The sequence below is a fragment of the Furipterus horrens genome, unplaced genomic scaffold (genome assembly GCF_987537825.1).
Source record: "Furipterus horrens unplaced genomic scaffold, mFurHor1.1.pri manual_scaffold_3, whole genome shotgun sequence".
Classification (NCBI taxonomy): Eukaryota; Metazoa; Chordata; class Mammalia; order Chiroptera; family Furipteridae; genus Furipterus; species Furipterus horrens.
In genome coordinates this window covers 17,422,922-17,444,503 of record NW_028327173.1, presented here as the reverse complement: position 1 = coordinate 17,444,503, position 21,582 = coordinate 17,422,922, and the positions used below count along the sequence as shown (strand labels likewise).

General features: G+C 40.9%; 1 protein-coding gene across 1 annotated transcript in view; it reads left to right on the top strand.

The window, feature by feature from the left end:
- Window positions 1-4,162: 4,162 nt before the first annotated feature.
- WASF2 (WASP family member 2) overlaps window positions 4,163-21,582 on the top strand; it is a 72,577-nt gene continuing 55,157 nt past the window's right edge. Inside the window, exon 1 of the mRNA XM_090268883.1 lies at window positions 4,163-4,336. The gene's annotated coding sequence lies outside the window, so the exon portion shown is untranslated. The remainder of the gene's footprint in view (window positions 4,337-21,582) is intronic.

Sequence of the window (21,582 nt, the reverse complement as noted above, 5' to 3'; positions counted from 1 at the left end):
AGCCCCAAAGGCAGGACTGTTGTCATTTCTATTTCATCAATGAGGAAACTGAGGCTCAGAGAGGTGGTGTGACTGCGTCAAGATTACAGAGCCATTAAGTGGCATATTTGGGACTCAGACCCATACGTGGTGACTCCAAATATTTTTTATCCCCCTGGCAGAGGAAGAGGACCTGTTTTCTGCTCTTATCGGCCTCAGGGGACAGGGAATAGACAAGGGTTACTTTTTAGAATTGATAGCAAAGGAATAGGGCTTGACTTTCAGAACCTGGTGACTTGCTACTACTGGCAGTGAGTAATTTCAGCCCTCCAGGTGATAACTCTAACTCCTTCAACAGAAGAGGGAGGGCTTGCCCTCAAGAACAGCAAACCCCTCAGGTTCAAGATTTGGTTTAAATTCCAGCTGTGCTGCTTCCTAGCTGGGTAGCTTTGGGCAAGTCACTTAACCTCTCTGTTCCCTTTATCTCATTTGTAAAATGATGATAATAATGCGATCTAACTTGTAGGACTGGCTATGCAGATTTATGAGTTAATGAATATACAGCACTTAGCACATTTACAATAGTAAATATTCAATGTTAGTGCTCATTAATATTATTAAAATGCACATCACCCCCTCTGAAAGCAACTTGTTCATCTCTATTGTCTAAAAGGAGAAACTAAGCCTCCTATTGCCAGACAACCTTGAAGCAAAGCCCCAGAATCTTATCTAATACAGGTAGTAACTGCTGATATCAATAACAATAATTATTAAAATTAAAAAATACATAAATAAAATTAACACCAACAAGGAAAATGGGGACATCTGTAGTAGTGTCAATAATAAAAAAAATTAACATTCAGCAACTGCTTACTATGTGCCAATCACTGTACTAAGTTCTTCACATTTATTATCTCATTTAAACTTCACAGCTCTGGAAAGTAGAAATAATTATGATCTCAAATTTATGGATAAGGAAACTGAGGCTCAGATAGGTAAAGTCACTTGCCCCAGGTCACAGTACTAGAAAGTGGTCGTCGTCGTCGGCAGCCGTCCGTCTCGAGAGACGATGGTGTAGCTTCTTAAGAGTCTATCTGCACCGCCGAGAATGGTTGTGCAGTCCGACTCGGGAGTGACACGGTATCTGTCTCCTCCCGTGTTGAATCGACATCTTGCGATGACGCTGGAGTGTCCTCTCCAGTGAAGCTGAAGCTACAGAGCCTGGGCAGGGTGATATGGAGGGTCTGCTGTTGCCCATGCAGCAGACCCACTAGAAAGTGGTATAACTGTGATTTGAATTGAGTCTTGCCTGACTCCAAAGTCTTCTATGACAATTAAGGTCAAATGACAACTTGCTTAGTGTATAGACACCTCCATCATCAGCTCCCTCCCAAATGCATCTGTCTGCTGGATCTGCTGCCTCAGTTTCACCTCCTTCATGTTGGAAAGACCAAGCACCTTCTTATGGAATGCCCTCTATGTGCCAGACTGCTTAATATACATTTCCATGTTGAATCCTCACCCCTACCTTATGACTCCGTCATTATCCCTATTTCTTGGAAGAGTAGCTGAGGCACAGAGGTATGGTGGCTGCTCAAGGTCACACAGTCCAAGAGAAGATGGCAGAACCAAGATTCAAATCCAGATCTTGCATTCTTTTTTTTTTTAAGACTTCATTTATTTATTTTTAGAGAGAGGTGAAGGGGGGGAGAAAGAGAGGGAGAGAAACATCAATGTGTGGTTGCCTCTCGCTTGCCCCCAACTGGGGACCTGGCCTGCAACCCTGGCATGTGTCCTGACTGGGAATAGAACCTGCAACACTTTGGTTCGCAGGCTGACACTCAATCCACTGAGCCACACCAGCCAGGGCAAAGCTTGCATTCTTTCAGGCGCTATCAGAAAAGTACAGAGACCCTTGGAGAATAGCCCCACTTTCTAAGCCAGGTTCCCTCCCCTGTAACTCCTCATTTGTTTAGGCCCCGGTGAGCTTTGCCTTCCCTCCCCATTGCCACTATCTCTATTGGCCTAGATGCCTTCCCATGCTCTCCCTTGGCCTGCAACACTTCTCTCAACTACCTGCTGCCTAGTTAACCCTGACTCATCAACTCACCCAAGATGTCACCTCTTCAGGAAGCTTCCTCTGACTCCACCCCGTCCCCTGACATTCACTCTGATAAACACATTGTACTTTTCCTTCTTGTTCCTTATCACAGTTTCTAACTATATTTTGATTCATCCAATCACTTGTTTAACAACTTACTTCCTCATCAAACTCTAAGCTTCTTGAGGGTCTGAGTCTGTTTTGCTCACCATTGTAGCTGTACCACTGGCAGGCTGCCCTGCACATGATCGATATTCAGTAATATTTTATTGAACCAATGAATTCATGAATAAATAAATAGCTACGAGACACTTTACACACATGACTCATTAATTCCGCAATGAACTCATTGAATCTTCACAACTGCCTGGTTGCCCCCATTTGAGAGAAGATGTAGGTGAGGCTCAGAGAATTAGAAAGTGGTGGAGCTTGGATTCAATCTCAGGTCAGTCTGACCCCCAAGGCCTCTGCACTGCATCTACTGCCTCCCAGAACTCAATGGCCACAGACAGCATTTGTACAGTAATTGATTGTCAGACCACACATCCCAATTTGAGCCTGGAGGTCATGACTCAGCCAGCACAAGGACCATGGACATCACCTACTTGGTGGTGGTCTCTGCCCTTTTAAAGTCTTAGGCTGCTTCTTCTCACGTTCCCTTCTTGACTTTCCTTTTTCCCAGAGTAGAAACTACAACCAAGGCAGCCCTTCTGGGCATAACAATCCTGAAGTGAAGAGCTCTGTTCTGAGCTGAGAGAGACCTGGATTCAAGCCCTTGGCATAGAGGCTGCCCTTCTGAGGGCCCACAACGGCATCACTGCCCCTCTTGGAGCTTCTGTCCTCCTTTGTAATTCTGTCTGGCTGATGACCCTCCTTACTCACTTCCTGATTCTTAGGATACAGAAACAGCTCAGGCGCACCCCGAGAGTCACTTTTCCCATGAAACCTTAGTGATTAACAATAGCTGGGTGCATGTGTGTGTGTGTGACCTGTGCCTTGTCAATGGTGACCAGAGAGATGGGAAACTGGCCTGGCACCCTCAACACCCTCCCTGGAATGCTACGGGGTTCGGGGAGGGAAGTCTTTCCCAGGGCACACCAGGCCTCGATGGGAGACATACAAGAATAGAGCCAAAAGATATAGGTTCGAGTTTCGGAGTTGTTCAAATTCCCTTGGTGACCCAGGGTAAGTCATGGGGTTTTCGGTTTTCTCTTCTGCAAAACAAGAGCACTATACGCCCCACAGAGTTGTTCGAGAGAACGAAATACGGTATCTTTGCTAACTTGTGAATGTCACATTGATATCTAGTTCAGAAGTGCTTCCTTTGAGACTCACTGCGCCTCTTATAATTAAGATGCACATACACCCACTCATACATGAATCTTCATCAAACACTCCAGGACATGAGGCACACTGGACTGTTCCTATTTTGCAGAAGGAAAGACTGAGACCCAGATAAATTCCAAGAGTAGTCTTTTAAGTCTCAGAGTGAGATGCGGGCTGAATCAACTGCCAGATCACATGACCCTGGCCTTTCAGAACCACCTCCCAGTCCCAGGACCTCGGGCCTCGCCCGCGCCTGGATCCTTTAGCTGCGGATTGGGATTCAAGTAGGTGACTGACTCACTCTTCACCCTACGTGTCTGCCCAGCCAGAGACTGGAAGGGAAGGGACAAACCTACCTGCAACTTGAGGGGTGCCCACAGAGAGTTCATGAACTCGGCCCCTCCCCTCCACCAAAAATACTGCTTCTTTTAACTCTAAGAACAATAATTCGTCTTTCGATACACTTTGTACGAGTTTTTACACTTTCTTACGTGGAATTTTCCTACTTTGAATTTAGGAGTCGATTTAGTTTAAGCTCGACTCCCACTTCACTTCGTTGTCGCCCCTCCGCCCCGGCTGTTTACTCCGATTGCGGAAGTAGCTCGGGTGGAGCTCCCGGGACAGTACCCTTGAGTACGTCTTTTGCGTAGCTATTTAACTGGCATTACACGCAGGCCAATGAAATGCCAGAAAGCCCTAGACGGGTGGGGCAGAGAGCCAATCAGGGCCGTTGGCGGGGTGCGGCTGCGTCCCAGGGCGGGGAAGCACGTAATGGCGGATGCGGGCAGGGTGAACTCGGCTGGGGGCGTAGCGCACTGAGGGGGGTCCGGCAGTGTGGCAGCCGGTGAGGTGGCCTGCGGGAACAGACTCTGGGCGGAGAAGGTTGCCTAGCCGGCCCTTCTGTCGCTGAGGGAGACTGCGCGAGACCAGGTGAGCAACAAGTCCCCACTGGCGGGCCCCTCTGTGAAGCACTGGGCCCGGCTGGGCCGCCCCTCCCGAGCCGCCCAGGTCCTGCGGGAGTGGGGACTTCGCCTCCAGCCACGGACCAGTAGAGACCTGTAAGGAAGTGTCCAGGAGATCCCCTCGGGGACTGGAGGGGCCCGTGAGTCCGTGATATTTCAAAAGTGCCCTAACCTGACCTAGCTCTGCCACCAGCTCGCTGTGTGACCTTGGGCAAGTCACTTCCCTCTCTGGGCCTCAGTTTCCCCTTTTGTAAACAGGAAGCTTTGCAGGCAGATGTCCATGTATTGGATCTCAGATGTTGTCTGAGATCTTGGGCAAGTTCTTCCCCAGGCGGAGCCTCAGTTTCTGTCTACTGGCCATGAAGGAATTAAGGTGCTTTGAAACCCCTGGCCTGCCAAGTTGCCGAGTGGTGGTTGGGACTGTATGTACGTATGCGTGTGTACCTGTGTGTACAGGGCGGTACCGCAGAGTAAAGAGGAGGTACCTATGTGCTCAGGATGGAATCGCAGAATAAAAAGAGTTGGCTAAAGGGGCTCTTTGACGAAGGCTTTGGATGGACCTCAGACTATGATGGAATGATGTCTAGGTCCTCCAGGATCCTAGAGCCTCTGAGATGGAGAAGTTTTATATAGGTATCCATAAAATCAGAAGAGGAAGGAATCCTTGGAGCCTCTTGGGACTATGAAATTTAGGCCCAGAAGAATTCAGGAGGATAAGGAGGAGAAGGGAGAACATTTATGGCGCTCCTACTATGTGCCGCACCTTGTTGAGGAATATGTTCTTATTTAATTTTTACAGCTACCCTTGAGAATTTACACATAAGGAAACTAAGTTAAGGAGTTAAGTAACTTGCTCAAGGTCACCCAGAAAGGTGCAGAACCTACCAAGGATAGGTGTTTGAGGCTCATTGGACAAGGGGGAAGTCTCTGTCCACTTAATAAGTTTGCTTTGTCACAAATTGGGGGAGGGGTCTCGCCCCAGACACTTTTGGGAGACAGGTTGGGTCTGGATCTCCCCTTTGTTCAGTCTGTGAGTTGGAAAGGACCAATTCTAAATTGTGGAAGTCACTTTGAAGTGTGTTGGAACTTCAGAGAGTTCAGTTTGAATCCTGGCTGGGTGGCCTACAGATGAAAATTCATGAACTATTATAGGAGTATAGACTTGACACTTAGTGCAGAGTGGTGCCAGCCCAGTAGCTTTTTCTCCTTCATATGAAGGCCAAGTGTTTGGGGGGATGGGAGAAATGTCCCATTTGTTCACATTTCTTTGGATTCCTAGAGTAAAAGGTTCAATAGCCCACTTTTGACTAAGCATGTTTCTTGGTGCTGTTTTCTACCTCTAGCTGAGTGAAGATTGTGGACCAGGATTGGGAGGATAGTTTTTCCAAACCTTAGAGCTTTGGTTAATTAAAACAGTAGGACTGTCATTGTGTATTGTTCTGATATTGTCAATGGAAGGGAAGAAAATTGGAAGAGGAAGTTGCTGAGAAAGAGGGCGTTTCTTAGCAGTGGGGCCAATATGTATTTCTTTGTTTGAAATTCTAGAACCAGAAAGCAGCAACTGAAGGAGGAAGGAAGGAAACTCTTCTTCCTGTTGAAATATATTTAAGAACTGTCCCTGTTGCTATCCCTGTCCCATGCTGTGCTTTCACAAGAAAGTCAATTGTAACTTGTTCAACGTTCAGAAATTATAATCTGAAATAAAATAGTTTTGAATCTTAAACCCTCTGAGATAAACTTTAAAAAAAAAAAAAAACATTTTACTGGATATGTTACTTATCAGTGGATGATTCTTTTTCTCAGCATAATTAACAAGTTGCAGTCTTTGGGTCTGTTTTAAATGTGATTTAAATTAGTGCATGTTAACCTAAGAGGAATTGATCTAGGTATTGGATGATGCAGATGTCACCATCACTTGAAAAACACATAATGGTGTTAGGTTATTGACATCTATTAGAAGTCTTTTTAATGCTTTATTTTATAGAATTATGTATTGTGAATAGTTGTTAAGACATTGAATGTATTGCATGTGAAGATCTACCTTTATTCTCAGTATCGGTTATATTTTCTGTATAAGATTTAATTTTAAGTAGTGTACTAGTCCACAATCCTTGCACCCCCCCCCAAAAAAAAGAAGTTCTTGGGGCTGCAAGTGTTTCTGAATTTAGAATTGTTGGATTTTAGAAACGAAATATGGTACATGTATTGTGGTTGTGTAACATCCCAGAGAGGTCTGGGGCAGCACCTTGTAATCAAATACATTTCTGTAGTAAAATGTCAGAATATTTGCACCAACGGGAAAAAATAAATAGTATAAATAGCCTTGTGTCATTTCACATCAGATTTTGCTGCTAAATGAATAATGAAAAACTTGTTTTTTGCACCTTTTGGATTTTGGAATTGAAGTTGAGGGATTGTTTACCTCTGTGGATAAAATTTATATGATGACAGAACAATTACAAGAAGAAATATTGTAAACCAAGCTAATTTCAAAGTGATGGCTCCTAAAAACAATATTACATAGAAGATAATTTTTTGTTTCTTTCATATAATAATCTTATTTCAATTAATATGTACCAATTAGCATTTTTCTTAAATACCAAAATTTACCTTTAATATCCTCATTGGTCCCTGTTGTAGATGCTTGACTAATACTCAGTTATACCTTTTTCCATATAATTCAGAGAAAGACTTATCAGGTGAGGATCTGTAGATTCATGTTTGCGGAATTTAAAGCTGTTGTTCCCTTCAGGGTGGTGGTTAGTATAAGACATCACTGCTGGATGGGATTTGTGTCAAAAAATGTATATTTTTAATTTATGAAGCCATCACAATTTGCACATCTTGGAGAGGAGTTTACTAAAATATGTTTAATATTTTAGAGTTTTTATTTTAAGCATATGCTATATGAGAAACTTGAGTTTACTAGCCTTATGAATTTGGGTGATTTCTCTTAAGTGGCCAAGGACTTCTAAATTTACAAAAACCCAGTCTCCTCTACTTTTCTCAGACACTCTTACTATAGACTGAGGTGTTGGTATTGTTGGAGGTTAAAAGTTACTATGTATTATTATTTAAATTTATCTATTGGTTTTAGATTTTTTTTTATTTTTAGAGAGAAGGGAAGGGAGGGAGAAAAAGAGGGAGAGGAACATCAGTGTGTGGTTACCTCTCAGGCACCCTCAACTAGGGACCTGGCCTGCAACCCAGGTATGTGCCCTGACTGGGAATCAAACTGGCGACATTTTGGTTCGAAGGCTGACACTCAATCCACTGAGCCACACCAGCCAGAGCTAAGTTTATTTATTGATTTTAGACAGAGAGTAAGGGAGAGAGAAAGAGAGAAACATTGATTTGTTGTTCCACTAATTATTTATGCACTCATTGGTTACTTTTTTTCTTTTTTTTTTCCTTCTTTTTTTATTTTTCTTCTTTTTTTTTTTAAGTGTGTCCCCTGACTGGGGATTGAAACTGCAACCTTGGTGTATCATTACGATGCTCTAACCAACTGAGCTGCCTGGCCAGGACTAAAGAATTCTTTCTAAAAGAAGCTCCATGACAGTATGAATTTGAGAGATTCTAGACTTTAAGACACTACATATCCACCTGATTTGAGGGCCTCAATTTATCCTTGTACTTGGGTGTCTCACAGTTCCTGACAATAGTACTGTCTTTGTCTGGAAGATAGAAGGGGTGTAGAAAGGTGTATCAGGAGTTGCAGGTGAAATTGGTATATGATTGGACTAGGGAATAGGAGCAATTCTTATCCAGATTACTTCATTTTCTTCTATTTCATAAGCACAGATAATATTGTAAAGGATTACAAGTTAGGGGACTAACATCGTATTCCAAGTGTGTTGTGATTGTGGATAAGTTCTTCAAGACAGGAACTATGTCTTATACTTCTTTTATATTCTATAATGCTTGAAGGTCAGGGCAACAAATTTGTTTTGCATCAGAATTTACCATTTAAAAATATTCATATCTGGCCTGGGAGCTTTGATGTCAATGTACAGCCAGGGTTGAGAACCACTGACATAAGTACATTGTAGGTGCTCAACAAATCGTCGGCAGCCGTCCGTCTCGAGAGACGATGGTGTAGCTTCTCAAGAGTCTATCTGCACCGCCGAGAATGGCTGTGCAGTCCGACTCGGGAGTGACATGGTATCTGTCTCCTCCCGTGTTGAATCGACATCTTGCGATGATGCTGAAGCTACAGAGCCTGGGCAGGGTAATATGGAGGGTCTGCTGTTGCCCACGCAGCAGACCCCCCCTCTCTTCGCAGCTGAAGGGTCCAAGGGAAAGACGGAGTCAATACAGCTTGGGTTCAGGTGCGCCGCAGGAGTTGCCGGTGTTGACTACAACGTCAAACCGCCTTAGGGACTCCGGCTCCGGATTTTCTGTCGGGGTTTACTCCCTTAGCCTTTCCCCTGAAGAGGTATGCCGCAAGGCAGCGGAGGTTTTTTGGAGTCAGAGTTTTCCTTCTCTGATGTACCCTGACTGGAAGATCGAACCAGCGACACAGCTCGCAGGCCGACGCTCAATCCACTGAGCTAAACCAGCCAGGGCAAGCTCAACAGATACATACTGATTAATTTACTGTTGGTCCTGGCATGAGTTGGGTAGGGTGGAAGAGGCCCCAGATTTTTTGATAAAGTGAAAGCTTTCCAAGATACAACACATATCTAACAGTTGGCAGATCGGGACCCATAGTCATTGCATTGTTAGCTACTCTGCCGGCATTACCACCACCCTGGTTTTGTGACCTAGCCAGGATTAGTCTGTGTCAACAGGTAGCTCAAAGTTTTGTTTAATTCTTGAGTAGTGGCCTTACTGGCTAAGATCTATTAGGGTGACAGTTGCTAAACTTGGAATAGGTAGAAGTGCAAGAATTGTTGGGGATTTGGGTGAGGGAAGCAGACTGCTGGACACCAGTGATGCCAAGAGAAGAAATACGGAAAGTTGTAATTTGACTGGGTCTCCAACACATGACACAGTGCACAGAACATAATTGGTGTTCCACAGCTTCTTGTTGACTGAAGAAACGAATGGCTCTTTGTTTGGAAAGAGGCGTTTAAGCTGTGAAATAAGGTGCCTCCTACTCATCCTTCAGAATTGAGCTAAGATGTCCTCTATTCTGTGAAGCATTCCCAGGAAAAGTTGAGTGACTCCCTTGTATGTTTTCTCCTTTCTTAAAGCATTTATCAGATTATCAAATTTGATATCAGATAAATTACAAAACTCTTCCCCCTACCTGACTGTGAGCTCCTTCAGGGCCAGACTGTTTTGGCTTATTATTATTTTTTAAATATTATTTATTTATTTTTAAAGAGAGGGAGAGAAACATTGACTGGTTGCCTCCTGCACAACCCCAACTGGGTACCTGACCCACAACCCGGGCATGTGCCCTGATTGGGAATCAAACCAGTGACCTTTTGATTCATAGGCTGATGCTCAGTCCACTGAGTCACACCAACCAGGGCTGTATTGGCTTATTTTTGCATGATTGCTATTTAACATGCAATAAAGGATGTAATAGATGCTAAAGTTGGCCTCTGTCTTCTCCTTTGTTCTTGGTAGTCTTTTTTTTTTTTTTTTTCCAATTCATGGTCTTTTCAGTTCAAATCAATGAACATTTATTATTTTGAGTGGTAGGTCTTTGGACCTTGGGGTAGTTTCTCAACCTTGGCATTAACATTTTGGGCCAGATAAATTTGTAATTGTGGAGGGCTTTCCTGTGCATTGTAACATGTTTAGCAGCATTCCTGGTCTCTACTACTTACTACTTGTGACAGCCAAAAATGTCTCCAGATATTGTCAAATGTCCCCTGGATGGCAAAATTGCCCCCTCTTTAGAAGTAAATCAAGGGTAGGGTAGTGCAAATGTCCACAGGTGCACACTCCTCATATTCCTTTCTAGTTATACACTCTCTTGTCTTGACTTTTGGATAAAAATGAAAAATGAGAGAAATCAGGAGGTGACAACCTTATAGTAGCCCAATTATTTTTATTCTGTGCAAATTTTTTAATTTGGTTTAAATATATTAGAGCAGTATAGATAGTTGAATTATTTATGAGACATATCTTTGTAAAATCAGTTTCTACTGCTGATTAGATGGAATAAAGAACTACTAGAGCCCTGGCTGGTGTGGCTCAGTGGATTGCACGCCGGCCTGTGAACCAAACAGTTGCCAGTTCGATTCCCAGTCAGGGCACATGGCTGGATTGCAGGCCAGGTCCCTAGTTGGGGGCACACGAGAGGCAACCATACATTTATGTTCCTCTCCTCTTTCTCCCTCCTTTCCCCTCTCTCTAAAGATAAATAAGTAAAATCTTAAAAAAAATACTACTAGAATATTACTACCTTGCAAAAGACTTCCTCAGAAAAGCTTATAGCTGAACAGTTTAACACCTGAAGGGTAACCAGCATTGGTTTTATAGAGAACTTGCCAGCAATTGTCAAGATTCTTTGCTGATTTTTGGGCTTCATGAGCAAAACGTATCTTTTGATGTCTCTGCATACTTTCTAACTCTAAAAAACACATTTAACCAATGGGCATGTTTTTCTAAGCTCAGTAATTTTTTTGTGATAGGTAGATTGGTCACTGCAGGGTCCTTGGTTCCTTTGGGCATTCATAAAGTGATGACAAGGTAGTACTAACATTTGGGGACTTCACTCTCCTTTGACCAACCCTCCACAAATAACATTATAATCATTCATGTCTTAGTAACCACTAAAGTGAATTTGAATGTTTTTTTTTTCCTGTTCCCTTAAAGTTATGAATGGTACTCTAGAAAATTCAAATGTATGGTTATGAATGGTATCTCAGAATAGTTACCATTTATGCAAATGAAACATTCTTCTTAACTTAGAAACCAAACAGAATTGAATTAGAAAAGAGAAGAATAGAAACAAGAATTGTTGAATGCTTGCAGAGGAAATAATGTTCAGATATAGAAGCATCTTAGAAAAGTTTGCTCTTCATCATGATTTCCACACAGTAATAAAGAAAAACAGTTTGAGATTGATGGAGTGGCTGTTAAACTTTGCCTGTGAAATTATTTTTCAAGCTATTTTACTTTTTTTGTAAAATATTAAAAAGTCTGAGACATACTCTCTTAGTTTAAGATTAATTCCGTTGAACAGAATTAAGTTTCTTGTTTTTAGAATATAAAGACCTTTTGGGAAGAAGCAGTGGTTCAGCTTAGTTCCAGTTCGAGTGAATATATGTGTGTAAGTGCACACATACATACTTATAAATGATAGTGACATTTAAATTTTGTAATTGACGTAGTCTTAAGCATTTAGAATTGAGACCCTTTTCACCCTTGATAATGCCATTGTTCTAGCAAGTACTCAGTCTAAAAACTTGCTCTCAAATCGTATCTTGAAAAATTGTTTAACTGTGTAAAAGAAGGTCTTATGTCATGTCCATGGATGTTCCCTTCTATTTACAGTTGAGAACTGTAAGTAAATTTCCCTTTGTAAGAATGCTCATAGTCTTTAAGGAATAGTATTTCTGATGCCAAAGGTATCTGTGGAATTGTGAGAAGTATAAGACCAACTTATCCCTCTTCTTTATTTTTAAAACTCACTCAGCATTCATTGAGTGATAATTTTGCAAAGCACAGTGCTCCCACTTTGACCTATGTACCATTATCGTCAGTTTTTAGCGTTAGAGATAAGTTATGTTAGTAGTTATGTTTTATAGATAATCAGGCTCAGAGGGGTTAAGTAACTTCCTTAAAGTCACTCAACTAATGGATTTGAGATTTGTCTTTTTTAAGGATTTTATTTCTTTTTAGAGAACGAGAAAGGGAGGGAGAAAAAGAGGGAGAGAAACGATGAGTGAGAGAGATACATCAGTTGGTTGCCTCTTGCATGCCCCTAACTGGGGACCCAGCCAGTAACCCCAGGCGTGTGCCCTGACTGGGAATTGAACTCGCGACTCTTTGGTTCGTAGGCCAGCACTCAATCCACTGAGCTACAGCAGCCAGGGCTGAATCCTGTCTTTTTTAATGAGATTTTTTAAAGGTAAAATTCACATACAGTGAAATGCACAGAAATGCAAGTATAATTAGATCAGTTTTAACAGTGTAAACACCTGTAGGCAACACCCCTATCAAGAGATGCAACATTTTTGCAATCCTTCAAAGTTTCATCATACCCTCTTCTAGTCAACTCCTACTGTCTTACAGACAATCACTGTTCTGATCCTATCTTCACATATTAATTTTGCCTGTTATTGACTCATACAATATGCATTCTTTTATGTCTGAATTCTTCTGTTCAACATGAAGTTTTTAAGATTCATCCACATTGATGTATATATCAGTATGAACCCACATCTTTTGATATATGTAGTTTTTTCCAATAAATGGTAGCTTCTAATTTGCTTATTCTTACACCATATCCTTTTTTTTCTTTTTGCTTTGATATCTACATGTAATTTACTTCCCTTTTCTAGTATCCTAGATTTGTTTTTAAAAACTCTTTGAGATTACAAGAGTAATACATACTCATTGCAACAAATTACACAATCAGAAGTGAATAAAGAATGAAAGTTTCCTCAGATTTATTTTTATTTCTGCCTTTTTCTAATTATGAAAATGACTACTCTTGTGGGGAAAACAAAAAGCCATATTAAAAAATATGAAGCCGCCCTGACTGGTGTGGCTCAGTGAATTGAGTGCTGTGACCTGTGAACCAAAAGGTTGCCAGTTCATTTCTGAGTCAGGGCACATGCCTGGGTTGTGGGGCCAGGTCCCCAGTTGGGGGCGTACGAGAGGCAACCGATCGACGTATCTCTTGCACATTAATATTTCTTTCCTTCTCTTTCTCCTTCCCTTCTCTTTCTAAAAGTAAATAAATAAAATTTTAAAGAATTTTTTTTGGTCTGTCTAGCCTAGAATTGTACTGCTAGGGAAAGGGATGAAAATGTCAAATTCAACAATTAATATATTTATTTTAGGAGGTTTTTTATGGAAATGTTACCTTTGAATTTATCTAGATTGTCTTTGAATTGTTTTTTTCTTATATTCTGTAATCCACATCTTAGTAATGAGTTTCAGTACTTTAATTTACTAGATTGGGTAGTAAACTTATTATTTTTTATTACTCCTAATAAAGGCAATGGCTGCTGGATAGTAAGTGTATACTATGTGCCAAGCAGTGTGTGTATATATATCTATCTTCACATCCATCCTTCAATTTAGTAATTATTTACAAGTGAGAAAAGTGATGCTCAGAGAAATTCAGTAATGTGCCCATGATCACACAGCTAGGCCTACTGAGACTAGAATTCAAAACCAGTCAAGCCCCTTCCCTTCTTTTCCTTCCCTTCCTCCCTCCCTCCCTTCCTTCCTTCCTTCCTTCCTTCCTTCCTTCCTTCGTTAAATAAAACGTCTGTTTTACTCCTGTCTTTCTGATTCTAAAACCTGGGCTTAAATTTAAAAAGAAAAACTTTATTCTTTATTGTTTTAAAGATTTTATTTATGTATTTTTAGAGAGAGGGGCAGGGAGGGAGAAAAAGATGGAGAGAAGCATCAATCGGTTGCCTCACACGCCCTCAACTGGGGACCTGGCCCGCAACCCAGGCCTGTGCCCTGACTGGGAATCAAGCCTGTGACCTGGTTCACAGGCTGGTGCTCAGTCCACTGAGCCACACCAGCCAGGGTAATATCCTTCCTTCCTTCCTTCCTTCCTTCCTTCCTTCCTTCCTTCCTTCCTTCCTTCCTTCCTTCCTCCCTCCCTCCCTCCCTCCCTTCCTTCCTTCCTTCCTTCCTTCCTTCCTTCCTTCCTTTTCCTTTTTTCTTTCTCTTTCTTTCTTTTGCGAACTAAGTCAGACAAAGCTAAGAACTGTATGATTTCACTCATGTGGGATATAAAACTGAAACTTATAAGACACAGACAACAGTATGGTGGTTACAAGAGGGAAAGGGGTTGGGGGATAGTGGGTAGTAAAGGGTAAAGGGGGCTAAACATGTGGTTGTGATGGAAGATATTTTGACTTTGGATGGTGGGCCCACAATGCAATGTACATATCATCTATCTGTGTACACTTGAAACCTATGTGATCCTAATAACCAGTGTCACCCCAGTAAATTTAATAAAAATAATAATAAAATATACTTTATTGTTTTATTAGACTCTGGTTTATAAGTTCTAAGATTTGATGCAGCCTGTATTTACTGTTTCACACCCTCTTCGTTTCATATTAAAGTGTCCTTTATATATTTCTTTTTAAAAAATCTGTATGCATGCAGAAGCTCCTCTGTCCTTTGGTCTTTTTGGATGCCTTTCTAGGTCAGCTCTATGTTACCATTTTTTGTCCTATGATGACCACAACTGCACATTCTATTCTAGGTACAGATACACTGTGGTTCGTACAAGGGCAGGATAATGTGTTCTATGTTTCCAAAGCTTTCATAATAACAGCCAGCATTTTGTTGCTTTTTTGTAGCTGTATTCAGGATAAGTTCAGGGACTCAGAAACCCTTTTCTTGTAACAGGTAGTTTTAGAGCTCATCATCTGATTAATTACAGTTTGTACTATTTTTCTATTTGCATTACCTTATTTTTGTCTACATGGAAACTGTTTTCCACATTTCTCAACATGCAACTTTTACTGTCATACTTTTAGCTATTGCTATAGAGTTATCTGCAAACTGAGAAGATTTCACTAGATAGTTTCTAGATAATTTCAAAAAATGTAACTTGTGATAGGTTTCATCCAGCATCAATCCCTGGGGGAAATCCCTTTGTTTATAACTCTTTATCTAGAGAAAGGACTGTATCAGAACTGTTATTTCTGTTTCTAAATGAATTCTCTGAGGGAAAAATTAGCCTTCTCAAGTTGTATTTGCTGTTTTCAGTGGCCTTTAGAAGAGTTTTTTTTAAAAAAATTCTGTCTATTTAATTCTCATTATGTCATATATCCTCTCACCTCAGACATGCATATGTGTTACCTGCAGCCTTGTAAATAGTAGGTTCTCAGTAAGGATTTGTCATATTAAATGATGCACAATAGAGCCGTTGCTGGGTAGCTCGGTTGGAACGTCATCCTGATAGACCAAGGTTGGAGGTTTGATCTCCGGTGAGGGCACATACAAGAAGCAACCAATGAATACATAAATAAGTGGAATAACAAAATTGATGTCCATGTGTGTCTGTCCCTCCCTCCCTCTCTCCCTCTTCTCCTCTCTCTCTAAAATCAATCAATAAAAAAATTTAAAAAGTGATCCGTAATAGAATAATGCCAGTGTTGGGTACCTCCTATGTGCCAAATACAAGGAATATAACTCAGTGACTATGAGAGGCAAGGTTCCTGCTCTGGTACTTTAGGCTTGGATTGACAATAAACAAATGAACAAATAAATTAAATGCTTAAAGGTTGTAATAGGTTACAAATAGTATGCTGTAATAGTAATGGAGGAACTTAAGATGGTCAAGAAAGGCTGCTTTGAGAAGGTGACAAACTGAAACTGAAGAATGACAAGATGAGGAAAGAGACTTCCAGGGTTGAAGGAATTTTAAGGGTACAGGTATTTCAAAGCTTTGTAGGACTGATAGGAGTCTTATATTTAAGTAAAATAGGATTAAAAAAATATTTATTTATTTATAGAGAGAGCGGAAGGAAGGTAGAAAGACAGGGAGAGAAACATCAATGTGTGGTTGTCTCTTGGGCACCGCCAAGTGGGGACCTGGCCCACAACCCAGGCATGTGCCCTGATTGGGAATTGAACCTGTGACCATTTGGTTTGCAGGCCAGCACGCAGTCTACTGAGCCACACCAGCCAGGGCTCAATTCACCCATTTTAAAGTGTATAGTCCAGTGTTTTGTTGTGTTTTGTTATGTTTAAAGACTTTATTTACTTTTAGAGAGAGGGAAGGGGAGGGAGAAAAAAGCAGAGAAACAGCAATGTGTGAGAGGTACATGGATTTGTTGTCTCTTGCACGCACCCAACCGGGGACCTGGCCTGCAACCCAGGTGTGTACCCTGACTGGGAATCAACCAGTGACCTTTTGGTTCTCAGGCTGGCATTGAGTCCACTGAGCCACACCAGCCAGGGCTGCAGTTCAGTGTTTTTTAGTATATTCACAAGGTTGTGCAACAGCCATCACCACTATTTAATTCCAGAACCTAGTCATAATTCCAGAAAGAAATCCCATAACTATTAGCAGTCACTCCCCATTCCTCTTTCCCCCCTGGCCCTAGACAACCATTAATCTGCTCTCTGTGTCTATGGATTTGACTATTACATTTCATAAAAAATCAGTCATACAATATATGGTCTTTTGTGATTAGCTTCTCTCACTTAGCATAATGTTTTCAAGATTCATCCATATTGAAGCATGCGTTACTACTACATTCCTTTTTATGGTTGAATAGTATTCTGCTTTATGGATTGCCACATTTATTTATATGTTCATCAGTTGATGGACATTTGGGTTGTTACCACTTTTTGACTGTGATGAATAACCGTGCTATAAACACTCATGTATGTACACCTTTTTGTGTGGACATATGTTTTCAGTTCTTATTAATAAATACCTATAAGTAGATTTGCTGGTTCTTATAATACTATGTTTGAGGAGCTGCCTGTTTGCCAAAGTGGCTGCACCATTTTACATTTCCACTAGCAGTGTATGATTCAGTTTTTCCACATTCTCACCAATATTTCTTATCTTTATTTTTTTTTTTAATTTTTAAAAAGATTTATTTATTTTTAGAGAGAGGGGAAGGGAGGGAAAAAGAGAGAGAGAGAGAAACATCGATGTGAGTGAGAAACATCAATTGATTGCTGAAACCACAACCCAGGCATGTTCCCTGACTGGGAATTGAACTGGTGACCTTTTGCTTTTGTGGGACACCACCTAACCAACTGAGCCACACCAGTCAGGGGCTCTTATCTTTCTTTTATTAAAAAGTCATCCCAGTAGGTTTGAAGTGATATCTCGTGTTTTGATTTGTCTTTCTCTAATGACTCATGATGTTGAGCATCTTTTCTTATGTTTATTGGCTATTTGTATATCTTCTTTGGAGAATGTCTATTTAAGCTGTTCTTAAATTGGGTTATTATTAAGTTGTAATAGTTCTTTATATATTCTGGGTATAAGTCCCTTATTGGATATAATATGAAAATATCTTGTCCTGTTTCTATGAGTTGTCTTTCCACTTTCTTGTGCTGTATATAGCACAAAAGTTTTTAATTTTAAAGAAGTACAATTTAGACTTCTGGCCAAGATGGAGGCGTAGACAGACACGCTGTGTCTCCCTCCACAACTAAGAAGAAATACAAACTACCTCAAAACTAGAAACAACCAGAAGTTCCAGAAAATCAAACTACATGGAAGTCCAGCAAACAAAGATATAAAGAAGAAATACTCATCCAGACAGGTAGGAGGGGCGGAGCCGGGGCGGAGGGAACGCAGTGTGGTTGTGGCAGCAGTGGTGGCAGCAGCAGTGGCAGGCCGGCAGAAAGCTCAGTCACACATTTTAAAAAGTCAGGAAGGACACCTGGGGAGTGTTCCCAGCTCCTCACCAGACATTGCAGCCCACAGTCCCAGCACTGAGGAAAATCAAGTCTCATTGCTTCTGACTGTGCAGACCAGTGGGGGTTGAGGTGGAGGCAGAAACTGCTGATCTCAGAAGAGTCTGCTTGTTTAAAGGGCCCCCACGGTCCTAGAACATCTGCAGACCCACCCACTCTGGGAACACGGCCAGGGCAGCAGCTAGAGGGACACCAGTCCGATGCGGAAGTGGGAGAGGTGCCTGGAAAAGGGGCAAGTGCTGGGCAGGCGGCATTGTTCCCTCTCGGACCCCTCCCCCACATACAGCGCCACAACGTGGTGAAACAGGTTGCCCTATACTGACGAATCCCTAAGGCTCTGCCCCGTACAACGTAACAGGAGCAACAACTGTACCTGGTACATGGAGGCAAACAAACACAGGAGCCTGTCAGAATGAGAGAGACAGAGAAGTATGGCCCAAAAGGGGAAATGGATCAAGGTTCCAGTGGGAGAACTAAGCGACGAGGAGATAGCCAACCTAACAGATGAGGAGATATACAACCTAACAGATGCAGAATTCAAAACACCGGTGATAAAGATGCTCACAGGCTTGACAGATATACTTGAGTATGGCAAATGCATAAGAGAAGTGAAGGCTATGCTAAGTGAAACGTAGGAAAATCCACACAAAACCAATGGTGAAGGGAAGGAAACCGGGGTTCAGATCAATGATTTGGAACATAAGGAAGAAAAAAACAGTCAACCAGTGCAGAATGAGGAAACAAGAATTGAAAAAAATGAGGAAAACTTCCCAGATTTTGCGAAGGGGATGGACATACAGGTTAGAGGAAGCATGGAGTGTCCCGGGTGAGCTGGACCCAGAGGGGACCACAGCAGGACGAATCATGACTGAGATGCCAAAGGTTAAAGATAAAGAGAGAGTCCTGGGGGCAGCAAGAGAGAGGCGGAGAGTTAGCTGATTTCTCAGAGGACACTCTGCAGGCAGGAAGGGACTGGCAAGCACTATTCAATGTGATGAAAGGCAAACTGCAACCAAGATTACTCTATCCAGCAAAGCTATCATTTGGAATGGAAGGGCAGATGAAGTGCTTCCCAGACAAGGTGAAGCTAAAGGAGCTCATTATCACCAAGCCATTATTATATGAAATGTAAAAGGGACTTATTTAAGAAAAAGAAGTTCAAAACTATGAACACTAAGATGACAACAAATTCACAACTATCAACAACTGAATCTAAAAAAATAAAAACAAAATCCAACTAAGCAAACCAGAATAGGAACAGAATCATAGGTATGGGGATCATTTGGAGGGTTATCAGTTGGGTGGTGGGAGGGGGAGAAATGGGGAAATGGTGCAGGGATTAAGAAGCATAATCGGTTGGTACAGAATAGACAGGGGGATGTTAAGAATAATATAGGAAAGGACGAAGCCAAAGAACTTATATGCACGATCCATGGACATGAACTAAGAGGGGTGGGATTTCTGGAGGGAAGGTGGGTACTGGGCAGAGGGGAGCAAAGGGGAAAAACAATTGGAACTACTGTAACAACATAATCAATAAAATATACTTTTTAAAAAAGTACACTTTATCTTTTTTCATTCGTTGTGCTTTTAGGTGTCATATCTGAAAGACTGTTGCCCTGTCTAGTATTCCAAAGATTTACGCCTGTTATTTCTTCTACATTTGATCTTAGCCAAAAGACCAAGAAGCGGTGCCTGTGTTTTATTCTAAGAGTTTTGTATTTTTGGGCCTTTGATCCATTTTGAGTTAATTTTTGTGTGTGGTATTAGGTAGGGGTCCAACTTAATTCTTTTGCATGTGGTTATCCAGATGTTCCAGCTCTATTTGTTGAAAAGGCAATTCATTTCACATTAAATTATCTTGTATGCTTGATCAATTGACCGTAAATGTATGTATGGGTTTGTTTCTAGATTCCCCATTCTATTTCATTGATCTAAATGTCTATTCTTATGCCAGTACCACACAGTCTCGATTACTGTAGCTCTGTTGTAAGTTTTGAAACCAAAAAGTGTGACTCCTTCAACTTTGTTCTTTTTCAATATTATTTTGACTATACTGAACTCCTTGCACTTCCAGATGAAATTAGGCTCCTTGTCAATTTCTGCAAAAAAGCTGGGATTTTTGGTAGGGATTTCGTGGAACATGTAGATTAATTTGGGAAGTGTTGCCATCTTAACAATATTGAGTCTTTCAATCCATTAGTATGGGATATCTTTTCATTTAGTTAGGTCTTTTAATTTTTTCTATGTTTTGTAATCTGTAGTGTACAAGTCTTTTTGTTAAATTGATTCCTAAGTATTTTATTGTTTAATGCTATTGTAAATGAAATTGTTTTCTTATTTTATTTTTGGGTTGTTTATTGCAGTGAATAAAAATACAATTGATTTTTGTATATTGATGTATTCTGATACTTTGGTTCTAACAGTATTTTTGTGTGTGTGTGTGGATTTCTTAGCATTTTCTATATACAAAATTATGTTATCTGCCAGTAGAGTTTTACTTCTTCCTTTCCAGTCTTATCTTTTTGTTTTTTTTTTCTTGCCTGATTGCCTTGGGTAGAACCTCCAGTGTAGTGACATCATTATCTTGTTTCTGATCTTAGGGGAAAAGTCATTGTCTGGTTTTGATATCAGAATAATACTGATCTCATAGAATACGTTCAGAAATGTTTTCCTTTATTATTTTTCAAGCAGATCTCAGACTTCATTTTATCATAAATATTACATCACGTATCTCTCAAATACAAGTATTTCCCCATTGGAACATAATTATACCAGCATTGTCACACCCAATATTTTTAAATATTTAGTCACTTAAAAATGAGTTTTAAGCAGGGAGGGGTGTAGTATAATATGATTTCCATTTAAAAAAGATTAATCCAGTTGTTGCAAAGAAAGTGGATTATCTGGTGGCAGGAATTGACTGAGGTGAATAACAGAAGGCTATTGTAGAAGTCCATGTAGTGATGAAGACTTCAACTAGGTTGGTGTAAAAAGAAATGGAAAGAAGTGGATGTATTTTGTATATATTTTGATGATGAATTAGATATGTGGGACAAGGATTGAGCATGCCTTTCTTCTGGAAACATTTCTTAGCTATTAGGACAGAGCATTGTTCTGATTCTCCTTCTACCTTCCTTGATGCTCCTTTCAATATCAATGTCCATGTTGCCCCCTGACCTCGCCTCTCTGTGTTTTTCCTACGTTCTTTTAAAAAAATTCCTGTTGGTCTTTTTTTTTTTTTTTAATTGATATTAGAGAGAGGAAAGGGGGGGCGGAAGAAACATGTATTTGTTCTTCCACTTATATATGCATTCATTGGTTGCCTCATATATGTACCCTGACCGGAGATCAAACCTACAACCTTGGTGTATCCTGATAATACTCTAATCAGCTGAACTACCAGGCCACGGCTGTGTGTGCTTTTGTATTGGGAGGTCATCTACTCACTCATGTCTTTAACTACAGCCTCTGTGTAGTAACTCCCAAACCTGTATTTCCACCTCTGAACTCCAGTCCCAGAATTATTTTTTTTATTTATTATTTTAATTTTTATTATTTTTTTAATCCTCACCCGAGGACACTTTTTCATCACTTTTAGAGAGGTAGGAAGGGAGAGAGACAAACATTAATGTAAGAGAGAAGCACCTTTCAGTTGCC